The following is a 12,546-nucleotide window of genomic DNA, read 5'->3' on the forward strand; positions in this document are numbered from 1 at the left end:
GGATTCCTGTGGCACGTGGAAAGGGACCCTTGGTCTCCCGTCTCAGCTGGAGAGGCGTCCCAATTGCCCTGCAAAGCCTCGAGGAGAATCCCGAGTTGACCCTCGCAACTAGGCAGAAGTCCTGACGTCGCTGAAGAAACACGTGTGTGGAAGGGCCATCCCCGTTGTAACTCGAGAATATACCCCAGGTTCCCGCCGCAACTCGAGAAAAACCATGAGACTTCCCCCTCGCCGCGAGATGAGGCCCGATTCCCCTGCACTGCGTGCAGAGCAATTCCGTGTTGCACATCACACACGAAAGGAGCCTTGATTTCCTTGATGGCACTCCAGAGAAACCCGAAGAACACTGTTTCAAGGCTAGAGGGATCCTGAGGTCACTGTAGCAACACGAAAGAGCTCCGTGGACCAAGAATCAACACGAGATGAGAGGTTAGTCCCTGGATTCGACTCCTGAGGAATACCACCTTACCACAAGCACCTCAAGAGGAGGCTTCTCTCAGCTCTAGGTATGTGAGAGGGATCCTGAGTTTGCGGCCTCAAGTGGAATGGACACCGCGATGCCCTGACTCAAAATAAGGCCGGATATCCCTGCAGTGACTTGAATGCAGGCTCGTCTTGCATCTCCCAAGAAGAAAGGATGTCTGAATCCCCTCTGGAGACCACAGAGAAAGACCTAGTTCCCCACCTCATCGCGACCGGAGGCCTCACATCCTTTGAAAACTCCAGAGGTATGCGGAGATCAGTGCCTCCAAAGGAGCCGATGCCTGACTCCTCGTGAAACTTGATAGGAGTCCCAGGATTCCTGTGGCACGTGGAAAGGGACCCTTGGTCTCCCGCCTCAGCTGGAGAGGCGTCCCAATTGCCTTGCCAAGCCTCGAGGAGAATCCCGAGTTGTCCCTCGCAACTAGGCAGGAGTCCTGACGTGGCTGAACAAACACGTGGGTGGAAGGGCCATCCCCGTCGTAACTCGAGAATATACCCCAGGTTCCCGCCGCAACTCGAGAAAAACCATGAGACTTCCCCCTCGCCGCGAGATGAGGCCCGATTCCCCTGCACTGCGTGCAGAGCAATTCCGTGTTGCACATCACACATGAAAGGAGCCTTGATTTCCTTGATGGCACTCCAGAGAAACCCCAAGAACACTGTTTCAAGGCTAGAGGGATCCTGAGGTCACTGTAGCAACACGAAAGAGCTCCGAGGGCCAAAAATCAACTCGAAAAGAGAGGTTAGTCCCTGGATTCGTCTCCAGAGGAATACCACCTTACCTCAAGCACCTCAAGAGGAGGCTTCTCTCAGCTCTAGGTATGTGAGAGGGACCCTGAGTTTGCGGCCTCAAGTGGAATAGACACCGTGATGCCCTGACTCGAAATAAGGCCGGATATCCCTGCAGTGACTTCAATGCAGGCTCGTCTTGCATCTCCCAGGACGAAAGGATGTCTGAATCCCCTGTGGAAAGCACAGAGAAAGACTTAGTTCCCCACCTCATCGCGACCGATAGCCTCACATCCTTTGAAAACTCCAGAGGTACGCGGAGATCAGTGCCTCCAAAGGAGACGATGCCTGACTCCTCGTGAAACTTGATAGGAGTCCCAGGATTCCTGTGGTACTTGGAAAGGGACACTTGGTCTCCCGCCTCAGCTGGAGAGGCGTCCCAATTGCCCTGCCAAGCCTCGAGGAGAATCCCGAGTTGTCCCTCGCAACTAGGCAGGAGTCCTGACGTCGCTGAAGAAACACGTGGGTTGAAGGGCCATCCCCGTCGTAACTCGAGAATATACCCCAGGTTCCCGCCACAACCCGAGAAAAACAATGAGACTTCCCCCTCGCCGCGAGATGAGGCCCGATTCCCCTGCACTGCGTGCAGAGCAATTCCGTGTTGCACATCACACATGAAAGGAGCCTTGATTTCCTTGATGGCACTCCAGAGAAACCCCAAGAACACTGTTTCAAGGCTAGAGGGATCCTGAGGTCACTGTAGCAACACGAAAGAGCTCCGTGGGCCAAAAATCAACTCGAGATGAGAGGTTAGTCCCTGGCTTCGACTCCAGAGGAATACCACCTTACCACAAGCACCTCAAGAGGAGGCTTCTCTCAGCTCTAGGTATGTGAGAGGGACCCTGAGTTTGCGGCCTCAAGTGGAATGGACACCGCGATTCCCTGACGCGAAATAAGGCTGGATATCCCTGCAGTGACTTGAATGCAGGCTCGTCTTGCATCTCCCAAGATGAAAGGATGTCTGAATCCCCTGTGGAGACCACAGAGAAAGACCTAGTTCCCCACCTCATCGCGACCGGAGGCCTCACATCCTTTGAAAACTCCAGAGGTACGCGGAGATCAGTGCCTCCAAAGGAGACGATGCCTGACTCCTCGTGAAACTTGATAGGAGTCCCAGGATTCCTGTGGCACGTGGAAAGGGACCCTTGGTCTCCCGCCTCAGCTGGAGAGGCGTCCCAATTGCCTTGCCAAGCCTCGAGGAGAATCCCAAGTTGTGTCTCGCAACTAGGCAAGAGTCCTGACGTGGCTGAACAAACACGTGTGTGGAAGGGCCATCCCCGTCGTAACTCGAGAATATACCCCAGGTTCCCGCCGCAACTCGAGAAAAACCATGAGACTTCCCCCTCACCGCGAGATGAGGCCCGATTCCCCTGCACTGCGTGCAGAGCAATTCCGTGTTGCACATCACACATGAAAGGAGCCTTGATTTCCTTCATGGCACTCCAGAGAAACCCCAAGAACACTCTTTCAAGGCTAGAGGGATCCTGAGGTCACTGTAGCAACACGAAAGAGCTCCGTGGGCCAAAAATCAACTCGAGATGAGAGGTTAGTCCCTGGCTTCGACTCCAGAGGAATACCACCTTACCACAAGCACCTCAAGAGGAGGCTTCTCTCAGCTTTAGGTATGTGAGAGGGACCCTGAGTTTGCGGCCTCAAGTGGAATGGACACCGCGATGCCCTGACTCGAAATAAGGCCGGATATCCCTGCAGTGACTTGAATGCAGGCTCGTCTTGCATCTCCCAAGAAGAAAGGATGTCTGAATCCCCTGTGGAGACCACAGAGAAAGACCTAGTTCCCCACCTCATCGCGACAGGAGGCCTCACATCCTTTGAAAACTCCAGAGGTTCGCGGAGATCAGTGCCTTCAAAGGAGACGATGCCTGACTTCTCGTGAATCTTGATAGGAGTCCCAGGATTCTTGTGGCACGTGGAAAGGGACCCTTGGTCTCCCGCCTCAGCTGGAGAGGCGTTCCAATTGCCCTGCCAAGCCTCGAGGAGAATCCCGAGTTGTCCCTCGCAACTAGGCAGGAGTCCTGACGTGGCTGAACAAACACGTGGGTGGAAGGGCCATCCCCGTCGTAACTCGAGAATATACCCCAGGTTCCCGCCGCAACTCGAGAAAAACCATGAGACTTCCCCCTCGATGCGAGATGAGGCCCGATTCCCCTGTACTGCGTGCAGAGCAATTCCGTCTTGCACATCACACATGAAAGGAGCCTTGATTTCCTTGATGGCACTCCAGAGAAACCCCAAGAACACTGTTTCAAGGATAGAGGGATCCTGAGGTCACTGTAGCAACACGAAAGAACTCTGTGGACCAAAAATCAACTCGAAAAGAGAGGTTAGTCCCTGGATTCGTCTCCAGAGGAATACCACCTTACCACAAGCACCTCAAGAGGAGGCTTCTCTCAGCTCTAGGTATGTGAGAGGGACCCTGAGTTTGCGGCCTCAAGTGGAATGGACACCGCGATGCCCTGACTCGAAATAAGGCCGGATATCCCTGCAGTGACTTCAATGCAGGCTCGTCTTGCATCTCCCAGGACGAAAGGATGTCTGAATCCCCTGTGGAAAGCACAGAGAAAGACTTAGTTCCCCACCTCATCGCGACCGATAGCCTCACATCCTTTGAAAACTCCAGAGGTACGCGGAGATCAGTGCCTCCAAAGGAGACGATGCCTGACTCCTCTTGAAACTTGATAGGAGTCCCAGGATTCCTGTGGCACGTGGAAAGGGACCCTTGGTCTCACGCCTCAGCTGGAGAGGCGTCCCAATTGCCTTGCCAAGCCTCGAGGAGAATCCCGAGTTGTGTCTCGCAACTAGGCAAGAGTCCTGACGTGGCTGAACAAACACGTGTGTGGAAGGGCCATCCCCGTCGTAACTCGAGAATATACCTCAGGTTCCCGCCGCAACTCGAGAAAAACCATGAGACTTCCCCCTCACCGCGAGATGAGGCCTGATTCCCCTGCACTGTGTGCAGAGCAATTCCGTGTTGCACATCACACATGAAAGGAGCCTTGATTTCCTTCATGGCACTCCAGACAAACCCCAAGAACACTGTTTCAAGGCTAGAGGGATCCTGAGGTCACTGTAGCAACACGAAAGAGCTCCGTGGACCAAAAATCAACTCGAGATGAGAGGTTAGTCCCTGGCTTCGACTCCAGAGGAATACCACCTTACCACAAGCACCTCAAGAGGAGGCTTCTCTCAGCTCTAGGTATGTGAGAGGGACCCTGAGTTTGCGGCCTCAAGTGGAATGGACACCGCGATGCCCTGACGCGAAATAAGGCTGGATATCCCTGCAGTGACTTGAATGCAGGCTAGTCTTGCATCTCCCAAGATGAAAGGATGTCTGAATCCCCTGTGGAGACCACAGAGAAACACCTAGTTCCCCACCTCATCGCGACCGGAGGCCTCACATCCTTTGAAAACTCCAGAGGTACGCCGAGATCAGTGCCTCCAAAGGAGACGATGCCTGACTCCTCGTGAAACTTGATAGGAGTCCCAGGATTCCTGTGGCACGTGGAAAGGGTCCCTTGGTCTCCCGCCTCAGCTGGAGAGGCGTCCCAATTGCCTTGCCAAGCCTCGAGGAGAATCCCGAGTTGTCCCTCGGAACTAGGCATGAGTCCTGACGTGGCTGAACAAACACGTGTGTGGAAGGGCCATCCCCGTCGTAACTCGAGAATATACCCCAGGTTCCCGCCGCAACTCGAGAAAAACCATGAGACTTCCCCCTCGCCGCGAGATGAGGCCCGATTCCCCTGCACTGCGTGCAGAGCAATTCTGTGTTGCACATCACACATGAAAGGAGCCTTGATTTCCTTCATGGCACTCCAGAGAAACCCCAAGAACACTGTTTCAAGGCTACAGGGATCCTGAGGTCACTGTAGCAACACGAAAGAGCTCCGTGGACCAAAAATCAACTCGAGATGAGAGGTTAGTCGCTGGCTTCGACTCCAGAGGAATACCACTTTACCACAAGCACCTCAAGAGAAGGCTTCTCTCAGCTCTAGGTATGTGAGAGGGACCCTGAGTTTGCGGCCTCAAGTGGAATGGACACCGCGATGCCCTGACTCGAAATAAGGCCGGATATCCCTGCAGTGACTGGAATGCAGGCTCGTCTTGCATCTCCCAAGACGAAAGGGTGTCTGAATCCCCTGTGCAGACCACAGAGAAAGACCTAGTTCCCCACCTCATCGCGACAGGAGGCCTCAAATCCTTTGAAAACTCCAGAGGTACGCGGAGATCAGTGCCTTCAAAGGAGACTATGCCTGACTCCTCGTGAAACTTGATAGGAGTCCCAGGATTCTTGTGGCACGTGGAAAGGGACCCTTGGTCTCCCGCCTCAGCTGGAGAGGCGTTCCAATTGCCCTGCCAAGCCTCGAGGAGAATCCCGAGTTGTCCCTCGCAACTAGGCAGGAGTCCTGACGTGGCTGAACAAACACGTGGGTGGAAGGGCCATCCCCGTCGTAACTCGAGAATATACCCCAGGTTCCCGCCACAACTCGAGAAAAACCATGAGACTTCCCCCTCGATGCGAGATGAGGCCCAATTCCCCTGTACTGCGTGCAGAGCAATTCCGTCTTGCACATCACACATGAAAGGAGCCTTGATTTCCTTGATGGCACTCCAGAGAAACCCCAAGAACACTGTTTCAAGGATAGAGGGATCCTGAGGTCACTGTAGCAACACGAAAGAACTCTGTGGACCAAAAATCAACTCGAAAAGAGAGGTTAGTCCCTGGATTCGTCTCCAGAGGAATACCACCTTACCACAAGCACCTCAAGAGGAGGCTTCTCTCAGCTCTAGGTATGTGAGAGGGACCCTGAGTTTGCGGCCTCAAGTGGAATGGACACCGCGATGCCCTGACTCGAAATAAGGCCGGATATCCCTGCAGTGACTTCAATGCAGGCTCGTCTTGCATCTCCCAGGACGAAAGGATGTCTGAATCCCCTGTGGAAAGCACAGAGAAAGACTTAGTTCCCCACCTCATCGCGACCGATAGCCTCACATCCATTGAAAACTCCAGAGGTACGCGGAGATCAGTGCCTCCAAAGGAGACTCTGCCTGACTCCTCGTGAAACTTGATAGGAGTCCCAGGATTCCTGTGGCACTTGGAAAGGGACACTTGGTCTCCCGCCTCAGCTGGAGAGGCGTCCCAATTGCCCTGCCAAGCCTCGAGGAGAATCCCGAGTTGTCCCTCGCAACTAGGCAGGAGTCCTGACGTGGCTGAACAAACACGTGGGTGGAAGGGCCATCCCCGTCGTAACTCGAGAATATACCCCAGGTTCCCGCCGCAACTCGAGAAAAACCATGAGACTTCCCCCTCGCCGCGAGATGAGGCCCGATTCCCCTGCACTGCGTGCAGAGCAATTCCGTGTTGCACATCACACATGAAAGGAGCCTTGATTTCCTTGATGGCACTCCAGAGAAACCCCAAGAACACTGTTTCAAGGCTAGAGGGATCCTGAGGTCACTGTAGCAACACGAAAGAGCTCCGTGGGCCAAAAATCAACTCGAGATGAGAGGTTAGTCCCTGGCTTCGACTCCAGAGGAATACCATCTTACCACAAGCACCTCAAGAGGAGGCTTCTCTCAGCTCTAGGTATGTGAGAGGGATCCTGAATTTGGGGCCTCAACTGGAATTGACACCGCGATGCCCTGACTCGAAATAAGGCCGGATATCCCTGCAGTGACTGGAATGCAGGCTCGTCTTGCATCTCCCAAGACGAAAGGGTGTCTGAATCCCCTGTGGAGACCACAGAGAAAGACCTATTTCCCCAACTCATCGCGACAGGAGGCCTCAAAATCTTTGAAAACTCCAGAGGTATGCGGAGATCAGTGCCTCCAAAGGAGACGATGCCTGACTCCTCGTGAAACTTGATAGGAGACCCAGGATTCCTGTGGCACGTGGAAAGGGACCCTTGGTCTCCCGTCTCAGCTGGAGAGGCGTCCCAATTGCCCTGCAAAGCCTCGAGGAGAATCCCGAGTTGACCCTCGAAACTAGGCAGAAGTCCTGACGTCGCTGAAGAAACACGTGTGTGGAAGGGCCATCCCCGTTTTAACTCGAGAATATACCCCAGGTTCCCGCCGCAACTCGAGAAAAACCATGAGACTTCCCCCTCGCCGCGAGATGAGGCCCGATTCCCCTGCACTGCGTGCAGAGCAATTCCGTGTTGCACATCACACACGAAAGGAGCCTTGATTTCCTTGATGGCACTCCAGAGAAACCCGAAGAACACTGTTTCAAGGCTAGAGGGATCCTGAGGTCACTGTAGCAACACGAAAGAGCTCCGTGGACCAAGAATCAACACGAGATGAGAGGTTAGTCCCTGGATTCGACTCCTGAGGAATACCACCTTACCACAAGCACCTCAAGAGGAGGCTTCTCTCAGCTCTAGGTATGTGAGAGGGATCCTGAGTTTGCGGCCTCAAGTGGAATGGACACCGCGATGCCCTGACTCGAAATAAGGCCGGATATCCCTGCAGTGACTTGAATGCAGGCTCGTCTTGCATCTCCCAAGAAGAAAGGATGTCTGAATCCCCTCTGGAGACCACAGAGAAAGACCTAGTTCCCCACCTCATCGCGACCGCAGGCCTCACATCCTTTGAAAACTCCAGAGGTATGCGGAGATCAGTGCCTCCAAAGGAGCCGATGCCTGACTCCTCGTGAAACTTGATAGGAGTCCCAGGATTCCTGTGGCACGTGGAAAGGGACCCTTGGTCTCCCGCCTCAGCTGGAGAGGCGTCCCAATTGCCTTGCCAAGCCTCGAGGAGAATCCCGAGTTGTCCCTCGCAACTAGGCAGGAGTCCTGACGTGGCTGAACAAACACGTGTGTGGAAGGGCCATCCCCGTCGTAACTCGAGAATATACCCCAGGTTCCCGCCGCAACTCGAGAAAAACCATGAGACTTCCCCCTCGATGCGAGATGAGGCCCAATTCCCCTGTACTGCGTGCAGAGCAATTCCGTCTTGCACATCACACATGAAAGGAGCCTTGATTTCCTTGATGGCACTCCAGAGAAACCCCAAGAACACTGTTTCAAGGATAGAGGGATCCTGAGGTCACTGTAGCAACACGAAAGAACTCTGTGGACCAAAAATCAACTCGAAAAAAGAGGTTATTCCCTGGATTCGTCTCCATAGGAATACCACCTTACCACAAGCACCTCAAGAGGAGGCTTCTCTCAGCTCTAGGTATGTGAGAGGGACCCTGAGTTTGCGGCTTCAAGTGGAATGGACACCGTGATGCCCTGACTCAAAATAAGGCCGGATATCCCTGCAGTGACTTCAATGCAGGCTCGTCTTGCATCTCCCAGGACGAAAGGATGTCTGAATCCCCTGTGGAAAGCACAGAAAAAGACTTAGTTCCCCACCTCATCGCGACCGATAGCCTCACATCCTTTGAAAACTCCAGAGGTACGCGGAGATCAGTGCCTCCAAAGGAGACGATGCCTGACTCCTCGTGAAACTTGATAGGAGTCCCAGAATTCCTGTGGCACTTGGAAAGGGACACTTGGTCTCCCGCCTCAGCTGGAGAGGCGTCCCAATTGCCCTGCCAAGCCTCGAGGAGAATCCAGAGTTGTCCCTCGCAACTAGGCAGGAGTCCTGACGTGGCTGAACAAACACGTGGGTGGAAGGGCCATCCCCGTCGTAACTCGAGAATATACCCCAGGTTCCCGCCGCAACTCGAGAAAAACCATGAGACTTCCCTCTCGCCGCGAGATGAGGCCCGATTACCCTGCACTGCGTGCAGAGCAATTCCGTGTTGCACATCACACATGAAAGGAGCCTTGATTTCCTTGATGGCACTCCAGAGAAACCCCAAGAACACTGTTTCAAGGCTAGAGGGATCCTGAGGTCACTGTAGCAACATGAAAGAGCTCCGTGGGCCAAAAATCAACTCGAGATGAGAGGTTAGTCCCTGGCTTCGACTCCAGAGGAATACCACCTTACCACAAGCACCTCAAGAGGAGGCTTCTTTCAGCTCTAGGTATGTGAGAGGGATCCTGAGTTTGCGGCCTCAAGTGGAATGGACACCGCGATGCCCTGACTCGAAATAAGGCCGGATATCCCTGCAGTGACTGGAATGCAGGCTCGTCTTGCATCTCCCAAGACGAAAGCGTGTCTGAATCCCCTGTGGAGACCACAGAGAAAGACCTAGTTCCCCACCTCATCGCGACCGGAGGCCTCACATCCTTTGAAAACTCCAGAGGTACGCGGAGATCAGTGCCTCCAAAGGAGACGATGCCTGACTCCTCGTGAAACTTGATAGGAGTCCCAGGATTCCTGTGGCACGTGGAAAGGGACCCTTGGTCTCCCGCCTCAGCTGGAGAGGCGTCCCAATTGCCTTGCCAAGCCTCGAGGAGAATCCCGAGTTGTCCCTCGGAACTAGGCAAGAGTCCTGACATGGCTGAACACACACGTGTGTGGAAGGGCCATCCCCGTCTTAACTCGAGAATATACCCCAGGTTCCCGCCGCAACTCGAGAAAAACCATGAGACTTCCCCCTCGCCGCGAGATGAGGCCCGATTCCCCTGCACTGCGTGTAGAGCAATTCTGTGTTGCACATCACACATGAAGGGAGCCTTGATTTCCTTCATGGCACTCCAGAGAAACCCCAAGAACACTGTTTCAAGGCTAGAGGGATCCTGAGGTCACTGTAGCAACACGAAAGAGCTCCGTGGACCAAAAATCAACTCGAGATGAGAGGTTAGTCCCTGGCTTCGACACCAGAGGAATACCACCTTACCACAAGCACCTCAAGAGAAGGCTTCTCTCAGCTCTAGGTATGTGAGAGGGACCCTGAGTTTGCGGCCTCAAGTGGAATGGACACCCCGATGCCCTGACTCGAAATAAGGCCGGATATCCCTGCAGTGACTTCAATGCAGGCTCGTCTTGCATCTCCCAAGATGAAAGGATGTCTGAATCCCCTGTGGAGACCACAGAGAAAGACCTAGTTCCCCACCTCATCGCGACAGGAGGCCTCAAATCCTTTGAAAACTCCGGATGTACGCGGAGATCAGTGCCTCCAAAGGAGACGATGCCTGACTCTTCGTGAAACTTGATAGGAGACCCAGGATTCTTGTGGCACGTGGAAAGGGATCCTTGGTCTCCCGCCTCAGCTGGAGAGGCGTTCCAATTGCCCTGCCAAGCCTCGAGGAGAATCCCGAGTTCTCCCTCGCAACTAGGCAGGAGTCCTGACGTGGCTGAACAAACACGTGGGTGTAAGGGCCATCCCCGTCGTAACTCGAGAATATAACCCAGGTTCCCGCCGCAACTCGAGAAAAACCATGAGACTTCCCCCTCGATGCGAGATGAGGCCCAATTCCCCTGTACAGCGTGCAGAGCAATTCCGTGTTGCACATCACACATGAAAGGAGCCTTGATTTCCTTGATGGCACTCCAGAGAAACCCCAAGAACACTGTTTCAAGGATAGAGGGATCCTGAGGTCACTGTAGCAACATGAAAGAACTCTGTGGACCAAAAATCAACTCGAAAAGAGAGGTTAGTCCCTGGATTCGTCTCCAGAGGAATACCACCTTACCACAAGCACCTCAAGAGGAGGCTTCTCTCAGCTCTAGGTATGTGAGAGGGACCCTGAGTTTGCGGCCTCTAGTGGAATGGACACCGCGATGCCCTGACTCGAAATAAGGCCGGATATCCCTGCAGTGACTTCAATGCAGGCTCGTCTTGCATCTCCCAGGACGAAAGGATGTCTGAATCCCCTGTGGAAAGCACAGAGAAAGACTTAGTTCCCCACCTCATCGCGACCGATAGCCTCACATCCTTTGAAAACTCCAGAGGTACGCGGAGATCAGTGCCTCCAAAGGAGATGATGCCTGACTCCTCGTGAAACTTGATAGGAGTCCCAGGATTCCTGTGGCACTTGGAAAGGGACACTTGGTCTCCCGCCTCAGCTGGAGAGGCGTCCCAATTGCCCTGCCAAGCCTCGAGGAGAATCCAGAGTTGTCCCTCGCAACTAGGCAGGAGTCCTGATGTGGCTGAACAAACACGTGGGTGGAAGGGCCATCCCCGTCGTAACTCGAGAATATACCCCAGGTTCCCGCCGCAACTCGAGAAAAACCATGAGACTTCCCCCTCGATGCGAGATGAGGCCCGATTCCCCTGTACTGCGTGCAGAGCAATTCCGTCTTGCACATCACACATGAAAGGAGCCTTGATTTCCTTGATGGCACTCCAGAGAAACCCCAAGAACACTGTTTCAAGGATAGAGGGATCCTGAGGTCACTGTAGCAACACGAAAGAACTCTGTGGACCAAAAATCAACTCGAAAAGAGAGGTTAGTCCCTGGATTCGTCTCCAGAGGAATACCACCTTACCACAAGCACCTCAAGAGGAGGCTTCTCTCAGCTCTAGGTATGTGAGAGGGACCCTGAGTTTGCGGCCTCAAGTGGAATGGACACCGCGATGCCCTGACTCGAAATAAGGCCGGATATCCCTGCAGTGACTTCAATGCAGGCTCGTCTTGCATCTCCCAGGACGAAAGGATGTCTGAATCCCCTGTGGAAAGCACAGAGAAAGACTTAGTTCCCCACCTCATCGCGACCGATAGCCTCACATCCTTTGAAAACTCCAGAGGTACGCGGAGATCAGTGCCTCCAAAGGAGACGATGCCTGACTCCTCGTGAAACTTGATAGGAGTCCCAGGATTCCTCTGGCACTTGGAAAGGGACACTTGGTCTCCCGCCTCAGCTGGAGAGGCGTCCCAATTGCCCTGCCAAGCCTCGAGGAGAATCCAGAGTTGTCCCTCGCAACTAGGCAGGAGTCCTGACGTCGCTGAAGAAACACGTGGGTGGAAGGGCCATCCCCATCGTAACTCGAGAATATACCCCAGGTTCCTGCCGCAACTCGAGAAAAACCATGAGACTTCCCCCTCGCCGCGAGATGAGGCCCGATTTCCCTGCACTGCGTGCAGAGCAATTCCGTGTTGCACATCACACATGAAAGGAGCCTTGATTTCCTTGATGGTACTCCAGAGAAACCCCAAGAACACTGTTTCAAGGTTAGAGGGATCCTGAGGTCACTGTAGCAACACGGAAGAGCTCCGTGGGCCAAAAATCAACTCGAGATGAGAGGTTAGTCCCTGGCTTCGACTCCAGAGGAATACCACCTTACCACAAGCACCTCAAGAGGAGGCTTCTCTCAGCTCTAGGTATGTGAGAGGGACCCTGAGTTTGCGGCCTCAAGTGGAATGGACACCGCGATGCCCTGACGCGAAATAAGGCTGGATATCCCTGCAGTGACTTGAATGC

Source organism: Cervus elaphus, unplaced genomic scaffold, assembly GCF_910594005.1.
Source record: "Cervus elaphus unplaced genomic scaffold, mCerEla1.1, whole genome shotgun sequence".
NCBI lineage: Eukaryota > Metazoa > Chordata > Mammalia > Artiodactyla > Cervidae > Cervus > Cervus elaphus.